At 33.3% G+C, this 12,685-nt stretch overlaps 1 long non-coding RNA gene across 1 annotated transcript; it reads left to right on the plus strand.

The window, feature by feature from the left end:
- Positions 1 to 4,267, plus strand: LOC148603363 (uncharacterized). The gene is made up of 5 exons (XR_015916396.1): positions 1 to 131; positions 867 to 1,461; positions 2,337 to 2,445; positions 2,930 to 3,033; positions 3,618 to 4,267. It is a non-coding gene; the product is annotated as an uncharacterized LOC148603363 (long non-coding RNA).
- Positions 4,268 to 12,685: the final 8,418 nt, after the last annotated feature.

Below are 12,685 nucleotides of genomic sequence, written 5' to 3' on the forward strand. Positions count from 1 at the left end.
CAGGAACGCACTTTTGTACACTATGTACACACGGATGATCAGAACTGTAAGTGTACGAACATCTACTGCAATATTGGACAGATTCTACCGTATAGTGTTTCGAAAAGTTGAATGGGTGAATCTTATTACACGTATGTACAATACAGTTTAATGCATATCATATAAATTGTAGCTATAACCAGAGGTATGACAGACTTTAGAACTTCAATTTCCCTACATGTATGTAGGCGATTCTGAAATTATACAATTAAGGATTTTTACTGTAATGTTGGAATATACTAGTATACCTTTGTCATCATCTCATCTGTAAAAGCTTCTTGTATATAACAGGAACGCACTTTTGTACACTATATACACACGGATAATCAGAACTGTAAGGGAACGAACATCTTCTACTGCAATATTGGACAGGTAAATCCTGTCACCTGTTGAGTCACCTGTTCTGTCTGAGCCATAAAACAATTATTTTTTTTAAAATTACCTCAGGGCGATTCTATTCGTCACCTGGCCTGTGTAGTGTCGTACGTAAACTTAACCGAGATTTTGAAAGTGGGTTCTAAAAGGGGTGGGGGTCTAGAAAAAAAGGTGTGTGTCATAGTATAATATTTCCTTATTTTCACCAAAATTTTGCATGAAATTATCCACATTAATCCAATTATATCATTTTTAATACTTCTTTTTTGAATATAACAACCAAAGGATTTTGATAGGCTATTATAAAAGTCCTTATATAATATAATTATATTTACTGAAAGGATCTGCTTACTAGTGAATGAGGTTTTTTTCTTTTAATTTATATAAGGTTTTTATAATTTTAATAGCGAATTAAAACCGTACATGTAACAGGGAGTTATAATTAATTACAGGTCTATGCGTGTAACTGTCACCAATGATTTTACAGTCCATGCTTTAATTTACATTACAAAACCGAATTACTGCAGCCCGTGAAAGAGGTTCGCTTGCATGGAAGTTATTTTCTGATATGGCACCATCCTATGGACGAACGGAAATGCCAGCATCTTACGTTAGATCTGGGTATTAAAATGTACACGTACTATGTTTAATCAAGACAAAGTCCCGAGAAAGTACAGTTTCATTCGTTAGCCCAAGGATTTATATTATACATAGCATTTACCTAAATTTAACTCCTTCGCTAGCTATGAAATAACTTTTTGTACAACTATTTACTACGTTACTGGAATGCTCATCTTGTGCGTTCCTGCATCGATATAACAACAAGTGTTATACGAGAGGATAATTACAGAGGAAACCTCAGAAATGTATTGTCAGTCAGTGGCGAAACGGGGTGCCGAAATCACGCATGACACAAGACGCTTTTGTATACGGTTCATTCCCCGCTATGACCTCGTCCCAGCAGCGAGATAAGTGTTGATGCTGCAGTCGTTCAGAAACTAACGAATTCAATACAGCAATGAATGCATACGTCAAGTTCCGACTACAGTAAGTTAGGAGTTGTACTACTTCAGAAAATCTTCATGATTTGCTCTGACTACTCTGCTCCTGAAACAGTTTCCTCCTTCCACAGTCACAGGTTGGGAACTACAGCTGAATTCTCGTGCGGTGTTTACCCATTATAAAATTAGAATTTTTTTTAAAGTATTTTATTTGAAGGGGGAATATTTATTGTATCTGAAGAATCCTTTTTTTTTTCACTGTAATTGTAATATTTAATGATTAAGTTACCGTGGTCAGGGAATTTATATTACAGGGACTGGTCACTCCTTACCAAGTTATAATATGGAGTAGGCATTTCCTAAATCAGCGAGCATCGTGAGCTTTACGGTATATGTACCATCTTTGCAAGACTTATAAAAATAATAATGGACATTACAAAGAGGGGGGAGGGCGACCCGGATGAAAATTTTTGCTTCGCAAGTGCAATATTTTTATTTATATTTAACCTGCAAGCAAAATCAATATTTCTACTTAAAAATTAATTAATTACAAGAACAAGTCACAGGTTTTCAGTCAGTAGAATAGACTTATAATTTGTTTACTTATAGTACAAAACAGGCACTACCTGACAATCCTGCATAAAGTTTTAACTGGATTTGTTGCTTAGTATGTGTTCCTAATACATGTTAGTTCTTAAAAGTTCTTAAATAGAACTTAAAATAAGATATGCTGTGTGCAAAGATTGAAATATGTTGATTGGCATTTGTTTTTTGTTTTTTGGTTTTTTTTTGGAGGGGGGAGGGTTCAATACCAACAGAAAATTTTCAACAGAACCATATTGAACTCCATCTTTACACATGTGGCTGGCATTTTAATACTTGTACAACTAAATTTGTCTAGCTGTATTTTTATTTTTTCAGAACTTTAAGTGAAGACTTGTATTTAAAAGAGAGACACTTACACATTTCTTAGAGAAGAATATTGACCAATTAAAAAGGGCGATTATCATTTGACACATTTACTGTAGCAGTAAGTACTTATACATGCAATACTCAGTGATTATTAAATAATTAAACAAATTTTTTTCATCCACAGGTTTGCATTTTTTAACATAATCTTGATGACATTGTAAATAGGCTGAAACAGTTTTGCTTTGAATACACAGGAAGCTTTCACGACGCACATTTTAATAGAAAGCACACTTAAACTCGTAAAATAGTAGTGGAGATGTTTGATTTTGTTTTTCGTTTAACAGACTATCAGAAACTTTCACGCATACTGTTTGAATGTCATCTAATTTTTTATATTATTAAAATTGGAAAGTTAGGCTTTATGTAAAGATATAATATATTCACTAGACCCATAAAGGGAGATAATTAAACTAATTGGTTTTTAATGTGAAAACCTTGTTAGCACAGCTCCTCCAAAACCACTCAAGGTATCTTAAAAAAAATATGTGAAGAAATGCATCAGTAGAGATTCAATGCAGTACTTTTAGCTTTGTATATTGTAGGGACAACCTGATAATACCAGATGACTATTAATACATTGACCAACCTGATGGATTGGGTTTTGGATCCTGTAGTGAGAGCAACATATGATAACTTGTAATTACAGGTATTCCTATATATGCATGGTAAAGCATTACTTGTACATGATTTTGATGTTTTTTTTAGGTAATCAGTTTACTTCAAATTGTTATTAATGTTGTGCACTCTGTTAGTTAATTGAGCACAAGAAGCATATTACTTGTAGTTAGTTTTTCAACTTAGCACATTAAGTTCTGTCTTTATACATGAATGAGTTCCATATAAATCATAATACATTAATAAGTTATTAATATTTGTAAGAAACCTTTAAGAGTTGAAGACCCACAGATTATGCTTTGCATGGCTTTGAAAAGTGAGGGGGTGGTTGTTGCCTGTTGAAACTGACCAATCACCCTCGTAGTAATTATTCAGCCAGTAACACAAATCATGTTTACATTAGGTTGTTACATTAGGTTGTTACTTTATTATCTTTCAAGGTAGGTTTTTGATAATTGGCATGTTGTTAAGCATTTTTAAGATGTATAGCCTTCTACATCCTCTAGGGTTAATTACCATTGACCTTGACATCACATTTTTGTGCTTTGTTTGCATTTTTTTAAATTAAAAATCTACCCAATACTATGACATGTTTAGTTCTTAACTATTTTTTAGGTATCATTATTGGTTGGGATTCTATGGTCAGAATAGCTACTGGTATACAGCAATAAATTCCTGCAAAATTTTAGGAGGATTTTCACATTATATTTAAGAGCAACACTATCATGATCAGATCATCACTACAAAGTGTGCAGTACATAACATGAGCTTTTACTATTATTACCATCAAATGAGAAATTGAGAATCTTCTTTTGGTGATACTGGAGTACAGTTGTAAAGAAATCATCATTGCTACCTAAATATGATACATGTACATACATGTACTTGTGACTGCTAATACTATTTCCACTGAAGCTAAAGTGTTGACATTCAAGAAATAGTTTAGATGTATCAGCCTCATTCACAGAAGGGTAAAATTGGAGGAAACTGTGGGGATTTAGACATAAGCAACAAACATGTAAATTTTTAAATAGGAATGTAGTTACACGTTTATTCATCAGAAGAAATCAATTCATTTTTTTCAAAACCCCACCATTGCAAAAAAGGTTTTAATTTTTTTAAATAATCATTAATAAATGTCTGCCGATTCAGGAAAAACTTAGAACATACATTATTGTACCTTACTATGATTTGATGTGCTGTAATGTGTATCAAGCATTCATTTTCTGTTTAAGTAATTTTATATCTGTTTACATTCATGACAATATTAGGTGTTTTTATGATGTCTATGTTAGCCAGATTGGAATAGTTTATATGAACGGTGGTTCTTGCCCATGATATAAGGTTCAAAATGAGTTAGACTTTGATTCAGACATTTAATTCCTGTCAAATTGCATGGGCATCTATTTCATATCCTTGGAAGTTATGAAAGAAGGTTTAGGCGTTAATTTGCTCATTTTTGCCAAAATTTTGCACAAAATCAACCCAATTTTTACACTAAAGGGGGTGTATTAAATAAAGTTGATTTTGCATTTTAACACTTTTTGTTTAAGAATGGACATAAAATGCCAAAAAATACAGATACTTTTGTGTTGAATGTGGATATGGTTATGAATTGTGATGAAAGACTAACCTTTTTGTAGTTTATCAACAATATCAGTACTTTTGCAATGCAAAAAAAAATGAACTATATTTTGTTATAAAGCATGTTCAAGAAATAATACTTATCAAGATAATTTAGCTTCAATTCTTTTTTAAGTTGAATAATTAAATACATAAAAACATGCATATTCCTTATAAAATTTAATAAAGTAATAAATATACTTACTAAATGTGAGAATGCATTGGTTATTACTTGCTTATAAATAATAGAGATGTAAAATTATTTAAATTCTATAGCTTTATTCAATCTACACACACATTTGTACTTTCTGGTATCTTATCATAATACCTCTTCATACACATGTACCCATTTTTATATGTTTCTAACTGTATTGATTTACAAACAAAAAATCCTATGGGACAAAAAAAATCCCATGGGAGAAAAAAAATCCCATGGGAGAAAAGAAATCCCATGGGACACAAAAAAATCCCATGGGATTCTATGAAAATCCCATGGGATTTCATGAAATCCCATGGGATAAAAAAAATCCCATGATTTTTAAATTGAAACTATAAGTTTATTTTATCAAAAATTGTAAAATAAAATGCATTTCATTAAATCCCATGCGAATCTGCATCCAATGGTTACTCACATGACATGGTAGGTTGAAGAAAAAGCGGCGCAAGATTTGCAATTCAGTGTTTTGCAAATTTAAATTGTCTTGTGTTATTGCCGGAAAATATCAAATTTATTTTACAAGCGCTAACTTTAGAAACAGTCAGAAATCGAGGGATATCCGAGCTAATATGACTGTTTCGGAGCTAGTACAAATAAATATATTGATATTTTTGGCAATGTTTATGTATTTTATGCTGTAAGTACATTTTCTAACTAAATAAAACATGCGATTTTTAACCAAAATAGCTTAATTTTTCAGCAATCTTTCGAGCGCGGCGGACGGCGATGACACATTTAAACTTACTACCCGTTTCCTGTTTTTGACGTTGCTCATAACTGATAAGTTAATAACCAGGAGACGATCATAATAATGTAGTGGAGGAATAAAGCTTTGCATTTTTCGACACCCTTTATTTGTATAGTAGAAAGCTTACTATCTGCAGGTTGAAGTGTATTATTACATATTTCATTGAAGTAACATCGATTTTACAAATGTAATAAAGAGTAATCAAGGGAGCCAAGATTCTAGAGGAAATCAAAAGGATGTAATCCTGGGACAAATACCTGACATGGAAAACAGACAAACACAACAAAGAACATGAAGTTACTAAAATAATACATACAAAGAAACAAAATTAAATCAGCAACTCGGACTCCACTAAAACCTGGGAGTGAGGACCATGTGCACCGGTAGGGTAAGCGTCCGTTGCTTTTCTAGAAACAGCAACGTAATCCAGTTCCAGAATCCTAATTGTAAGAAGTCTAGCGCGATACAAAAAGTCTGCATAGTAACGGCAAGCTCTGGCATAACGTATGAGGTATGATATGGAAACTCCATCCACAGGTGATGAAGGGATGTTGCCACAGATGAAAGGAAATTTCACAATTCTGAATGAAGAGTCATCACGTTTGTCGTAAAGTTTGGTCAATAGTTTTCCTTTACCATCGTTCCCTAAGTGTAGGTCAGGATATGAGGCTGACTTCGCTGTGTCTGTAGTATCTTTTATCTCAAATTCTAGATGCAATGTATCAAATCCCCGAAACTAGTATTATTTAACGATATCACGTCATCTATATGGCGGAAAATAAGATTAAAGGATTAAAGGCATTGTTTTCTGTATGTTATCTGCGTCCTGGGCAATAACATTTAATGATGGTAATATCTGCTTTCTTGTGAGCTTTAATTAATTATGTCACTTCCATACAACCGTTCAAAACGCTTTCAAGTTCTTCGACGAGGTCACAGTCGATTTGATGTAACGTTGTCAAATGATACTTAATGATTTTTCTTTCTTTTAGTAAAGACAAAAAGGTGAAATAATTCATTACTGGTACATGTATAAACATATGTGATAAACGGCTTAATACATGAACATGTCCTTTTTTATTTTTCTTGTTATTTTCCTGGGGGTCGATATCAAGATATCGGGCTGATAACTATAAAGCAATATTGAAAACGTCATGTATTAATCTATACTTGTACATTATGATTATAGGCTATGCCTATGATGGACGGAGGTCATTCTTTGTTTACTGTGCACCGCCATGTTGCTTTGGGCTAAGTCTCATTCGGTGAGGAAAATGTGTGAGAATTTCTTCTGGGAAAGATTAATAAATATATGAATGTTATAATTGTGCACATCGACGTATTAAAAGACAAAACAGAACACCAGTACTTGCGCAATCGTCTACTTCCATATCGACAGATTTCTAATTCCGTCAGAATATTAATTTTAGCCATTCGTCCATGTACTTTAGATATTCTGAAACTCATTCTGTTTCGTTTCTTCTGTAATTCACAGTGCTGCAGACAGATATCTAGAATTGCCCAAGGTGCCGCTTTTAATGGACTTAGAGAATGGGAGATACATTCAAATGTGTGAATATATCGTACTTACTTGAAATATTGCGATATAAAATTATAGAGTATTTTGCGTTAGATTTGTAACTAAATTGTCTAATTTATTTTGCTTGGTAATCCGCAACAGTACATGCAACTTATAATTCAACTCTTAACTCTTACATGTACATTGATATACTAGTATAAAATTATGAAGTTCAACATATTTTCGTCTCATTCCTTTGTGATTTTCAATTGTTTTTCATTTATTTTTCTTCGTTTCGTGTCCATTTTTTTTCTCTCTGTTATATCAGTTAATTATGATCTGATGAATGTTACCTTTATGTTTCATGAAAACAAAATCAAATTGAGATTTTGCTCAAATCCTTTAGTTTTTCCTCAAGTCTTCAATTACAAGTGATTTGGCCAAAGTATGAGTTGAGAAATTTTCAATTTGGGATTCTTTGTAAAACTAGACCTAGAGCTGAGTTAACTCTCATTCGTAGTAGTTATTTCTTCATGTGGTCGAGTGACATTAACATGATGAGTTGATATCCGTAGATACTATTTATATGGACGGAGTGTCATCGTCGTCTTAATTATATGTAGAATGTTAGCCAAGAACTATGAATGGCTAAAAGATATTCTAATGGAAGTCGAAATTTGTCGCGAGTGCGGAGACACTGTTTTGTTTTCTAAGACGCCAATGGATACAATTTTATGTTCATTTGATAATAATTTGTTTGGTTAAGTCAGGTGTTCGATTAAGTTTTGTGTTTGGTTATGTCAGGTGTTGGATTAAGTTTTGTGTTTGGTTATGTCAGGTGTTCGATTAAGTTTGTGTTTGGTTAAGTCAGGTGTTCGATTAAGTTTTGTGTTTGGTTAAGTCAGGTGTTCGATTAAGTTTTGTGTTTGGTTAAGTCAGGTGTTCGATTAAGTTTTGTGTTTGGTTAAGTCAAGTGTTGGATTAAGTTTTGTGTTTGGTTAAGTCAGGTGTTCGATTAAGTTTTGTGATGGTTAAGTCCGGTGTTCGATTAAGTTTTGTGTTTGGTTATGTCAGGTGTTGGATTAAGTTTTGTGTTTGGTTAAGTCAGGTGTTCGATTAAGTTTTGTGTTTGGTTAAGTCAGGTGTTCGATTAAGTTTTGTGTTTGGTTAAGTCAGGTGTTCGATTAAGTTTTGTGTTTGGTTAAGTCAAGTGTTGGATTAAGTTTTGTGTTTGGTTAAGTCAAGTGTTGGATTAAGTTTTGTGTTTGGTTAAGTCAGGTGCTCGATTAAGTTTTGTGTTTGGTTATGTCAGGTGTTCGATTAAGTTTGTGTTTGGTTAAGTCAGGTGTTCGATTAAGTTTGTGTTTGGTTAAGTCAAGTGTTGGATTAAGTTTTGTGTTTGGTTAAGTCAAGTGTTGGATTAAGTTTTGTGTTTGGTTAAGTCAAGTGTTGGATTAAGTTTTGTGATGGTTAAGCCAGGTGTTCGATTAAGTTTTGTGATGGTTAAGCCAGGTGTTCGATTAAGTTTTGTGTTTGGTTAAGTCAGGTGTTCGATTAAGTTTTGTGTTTGGTTAAGTCAAGTGTTGGATTAAGTTTTGTGATGGTTAAGCCAGGTGTTCGATTAAGTTTTGTGTTTGGTTAAGTCAGGTGTTCGATTAAGTTTTGTGTTTGGTTAAGTCAGGTGTTCGATTAAGTTTTGTGTTTGGTTAAGTCAAGTGTTGGATTAAGTTTTGTGTTTGGTTAAGTCAGGTGTTCGATTAAGTTTTGTGTTTGGTTAAGTCAGGTGTTCGATTAAGTTTTGTGTTTGGTTAAGTCAGGTGTTCGATTAAGTTTTGTGATGGTTAAGCCAGGTGTTCGATTAAGTTTTGTGATGGTTAAGCCAGGTGTTCGATTAAGTTTTGTGTTTGGTTATGTCAGGTGTTCGATTAAGTTTTGTGTTTGGTTAAGCCAGGTGTTCGATTAAGTTTTGTGTTTGGTTAAGTCAGGTGTTCGATTAAGTTTTGTGTTTGGTTATGTCAGGTGTTGGATTAAGTTTTGTGTTTGGTTATGTCAGGTGTTCGATTAAGTTTGTGTTTGGTTAAGTCAGGTGTTCGATTAAGTTTTGTGTTTGGTTAAGTCAGGTGTTCGATTAAGTTTTGTGTTTGGTTAAGTCAGGTGTTCGATTAAGTTTTGTGTTTGGTTAAGTCAAGTGTTGGATTAAGTTTTGTGTTTGGTTAAGTCAGGTGTTCGATTAAGTTTTGTGATGGTTAAGTCCGGTGTTCGATTAAGTTTTGTGTTTGGTTATGTCAGGTGTTGGATTAAGTTTTGTGTTTGGTTAAGTCAGGTGTTCGATTAAGTTTTGTGTTTGGTTAAGTCAGGTGTTCGATTAAGTTTTGTGTTTGGTTAAGTCAGGTGTTCGATTAAGTTTTGTGTTTGGTTAAGTCAAGTGTTGGATTAAGTTTTGTGTTTGGTTAAGTCAAGTGTTGGATTAAGTTTTGTGTTTGGTTAAGTCAGGTGCTCGATTAAGTTTTGTGTTTGGTTATGTCAGGTGTTCGATTAAGTTTGTGTTTGGTTAAGTCAGGTGTTCGATTAAGTTTGTGTTTGGTTAAGTCAAGTGTTGGATTAAGTTTTGTGTTTGGTTAAGTCAAGTGTTGGATTAAGTTTTGTGTTTGGTTAAGTCAAGTGTTGGATTAAGTTTTGTGATGGTTAAGCCAGGTGTTCGATTAAGTTTTGTGATGGTTAAGCCAGGTGTTCGATTAAGTTTTGTGTTTGGTTAAGCCAGGTGTTCGATTAAGTTTTGTGTTTGGTTAAGTCAAGTGTTGGATTAAGTTTTGTGATGGTTAAGCCAGGTGTTCGATTAAGTTTTGTGTTTGGTTAAGTCAGGTGTTCGATTAAGTTTTGTGTTTGGTTAAGTCAAGTGTTGGATTTTGTGTTTGGTTAAGTCAGGTGTTCGATTAAGTTTTGTGTTTGGTTAAGTCAGGTGTTCGATTAAGTTTTGTGTTTGGTTAAGTCAGGTGTTCGATTAAGTTTTGTGATGGTTAAGCCAGGTGTTCGATTAAGTTTTGTGATGGTTAAGCCAGGTGTTCGATTAAGTTTTGTGTTTGGTTAAGTCAGGTGTTCGATTAAGTTTTGTGTTTGGTTAAGTCAAGTGTTGGATTAAGTTTTGTGATGGTTAAGCCAGGTGTTCGATTAAGTTTTGTGTTTGGTTAAGTCAGGTGTTCGATTAAGTTTTGTGTTTGGTTAAGTCAAGTGTTGGATTTTGTGTTTGGTTAAGTCAGGTGTTCGATTAAGTTTTGTGTTTGGTTAAGTCAGGTGTTCGATTAAGTTTTGTGTTTGGTTAAGTCAGGTGTTCGATTAAGTTTTGTGATGGTTAAGCCAGGTGTTCGATTAAGTTTTGTGATGGTTAAGCCAGGTGTTCGATTAAGTTTTGTGTTTGGTTATGTCAGGTGTTCGATTAAGTTTTGTGTTTGGTTAAGCCAGGTGTTCGATTAATTTTGTGTTTGGTTAAGTCAGGTGTTCGATTAAGTTTTGTGATGGTTAAGCCAGGTGTTCGATTAATTTTGTGTTTGGTTAAGTCAGGTGTTCGATTAAGTTTTGTGATGGTTAAGCCAGGTGTTCGATTAAGATATGTGTTTGATTAAGGCAGGTGTTCGGTTTACATTTACACAAAAACAAAAGATTGACATGTATATGTGACAGGGTATATTTTTGATATGTTTCATGTTGTTATTATTTTATTGCGTATTACCTGCCGCATAATGCATATTCTTTATCATAATATCATCTGCTATTCATTGTGCTCAACATTTCATTTGGTTTTGTCGGTTGATGCTTAATTCGTCTGGGTTGTAGTTTTTCTACCTGTCCAGTTCTGTAATTTTAGATAGGTGTCACACCTGGGTAATTGTCTATAATTAGTTCTTATTGGTCATCTCTCATTTCAGCAGAAATTTGAAATAGTTAATAGTGACTAGTTAGAACATTTGTAACATGCAGACTACAACGGAAAACTATTGTATGTTGTAATAGAATATGTTGGTTACTTAGCACACTGAAGTTTTAGAGCATAGTGCACTTTTGGACCTGTAATCGTTTCTTTATCTGGTAGGTATTCTACTTTACTTAAGGTATGTGAATGGCGTATGCAGTGCATGCTATAGTTTTCTTATTTCCATAGGTGAATGTGTCCCTTGGCCTGAATGTTACGTTAGGAGAGAGATAGTTTTTGATTCTGTGGATATATGATAGTATACATCTGTAGTTTGCATGTAGAATGATAGATTTTAGATTGGTTCTGATCTTGACCTTTACAGTTATGGGTCTATTTATAAAGTCACATAATCATAGTCAATTGCATGTATATTCTTATTCTGATTTGTATACTCAACATGTAATTCATATTGTCAGGTTATATTTTATCCATATATGACATTTATTAATAATAATTATGGGATCATATTTGTCTGTATCCCTTTTATTATAGTTATTACATTATTTTCAGAGTACCTTTATACTAGTCTTGTCTGATGGAATGAGTGGATGTTTTCTGTAAACCTAATTCCACAAATTGGGTTTATTTTTTAGAACCTGAATTAATTATGAAACCAAATGGTATTAGTCCTTTCATTCTACCCCTGAGCTAGACGGTTTCAGGTAGATGAATGGAGAATTCAACCTCACTCCGAAAAAAATAAATTTGCTTCAATCAGATGTACTGCATGTACAAACATTCTTTGACTTACCGACTTGAAAACAGTTCAAGACAGTGCATTTATACATCGATGTATACAAAGCAGATAATAAGGTCTGAAAAATTCCCAACGATGTTAGAACTGTCAAATTTGCGATGCAAATTTTTGGTCGTTCCATCCGCGGGACGCGAACTCGTACCGCTGTGACATCTATGGCAACACCGCTTGCACAAAGTCCACATTCTGAGACGTTTATATATATTTATTTTCCTAAAAGCACAATAACAAAATGAAAAACGAAGACTGATTATGTGATCAGTAACTGTTTCTGAACAAGAAATAAAAGTTAAATTGGTGGACATTTGATGCATCACCACTTGTTTGATTTTTATGATGGCTGCTGCTTAAAAGTAAAATTTTTCAATAGTTATCATTAACGTGAAATTTAGTGAGGGTAATGACAACACTATAATCTTGAATATAAAGATTTAATAAACTGTGATCGGTTTGCAGAATTAACAGACTTAGGGTATGATATTATTTATGGCTTAGCCTTCATTTATCCATTTGTATATCTGTATCTTATTATGTGTATTATGTTTATGCTTCCTTATATCATTTACCTATGGTGATCGAGAATAAATTGAAATTTGATTAAAACCACTGTTTTATTTATATTGTATTTGAAGTCTAAAAGTTACATGTACAAACTATATAATACTTTGTGGTCCAAACTTGACTTTGACTCATATATATTGAGTTTCAAGAAAGTATACCTACGGTAGGGGACACAACTCTCAGAAATCATTGGAATGTTTGTATTCATTATTTTACATCAATCTCAGGTAAGCATCAAAGTGACTTCATTCTGATTTCATTCTGTTTCAGAGAAAAGCTTGAAAGGCT

The sequence above is a fragment of the Perna viridis genome, chromosome 11, assembly GCF_037379345.1.
Source record: "Perna viridis isolate PV_CMFRI_1.1 ecotype Kerala chromosome 11, ASM3737934v1, whole genome shotgun sequence".
NCBI classification, from domain to species: Eukaryota; Metazoa; Mollusca; class Bivalvia; order Mytilida; family Mytilidae; genus Perna; species Perna viridis.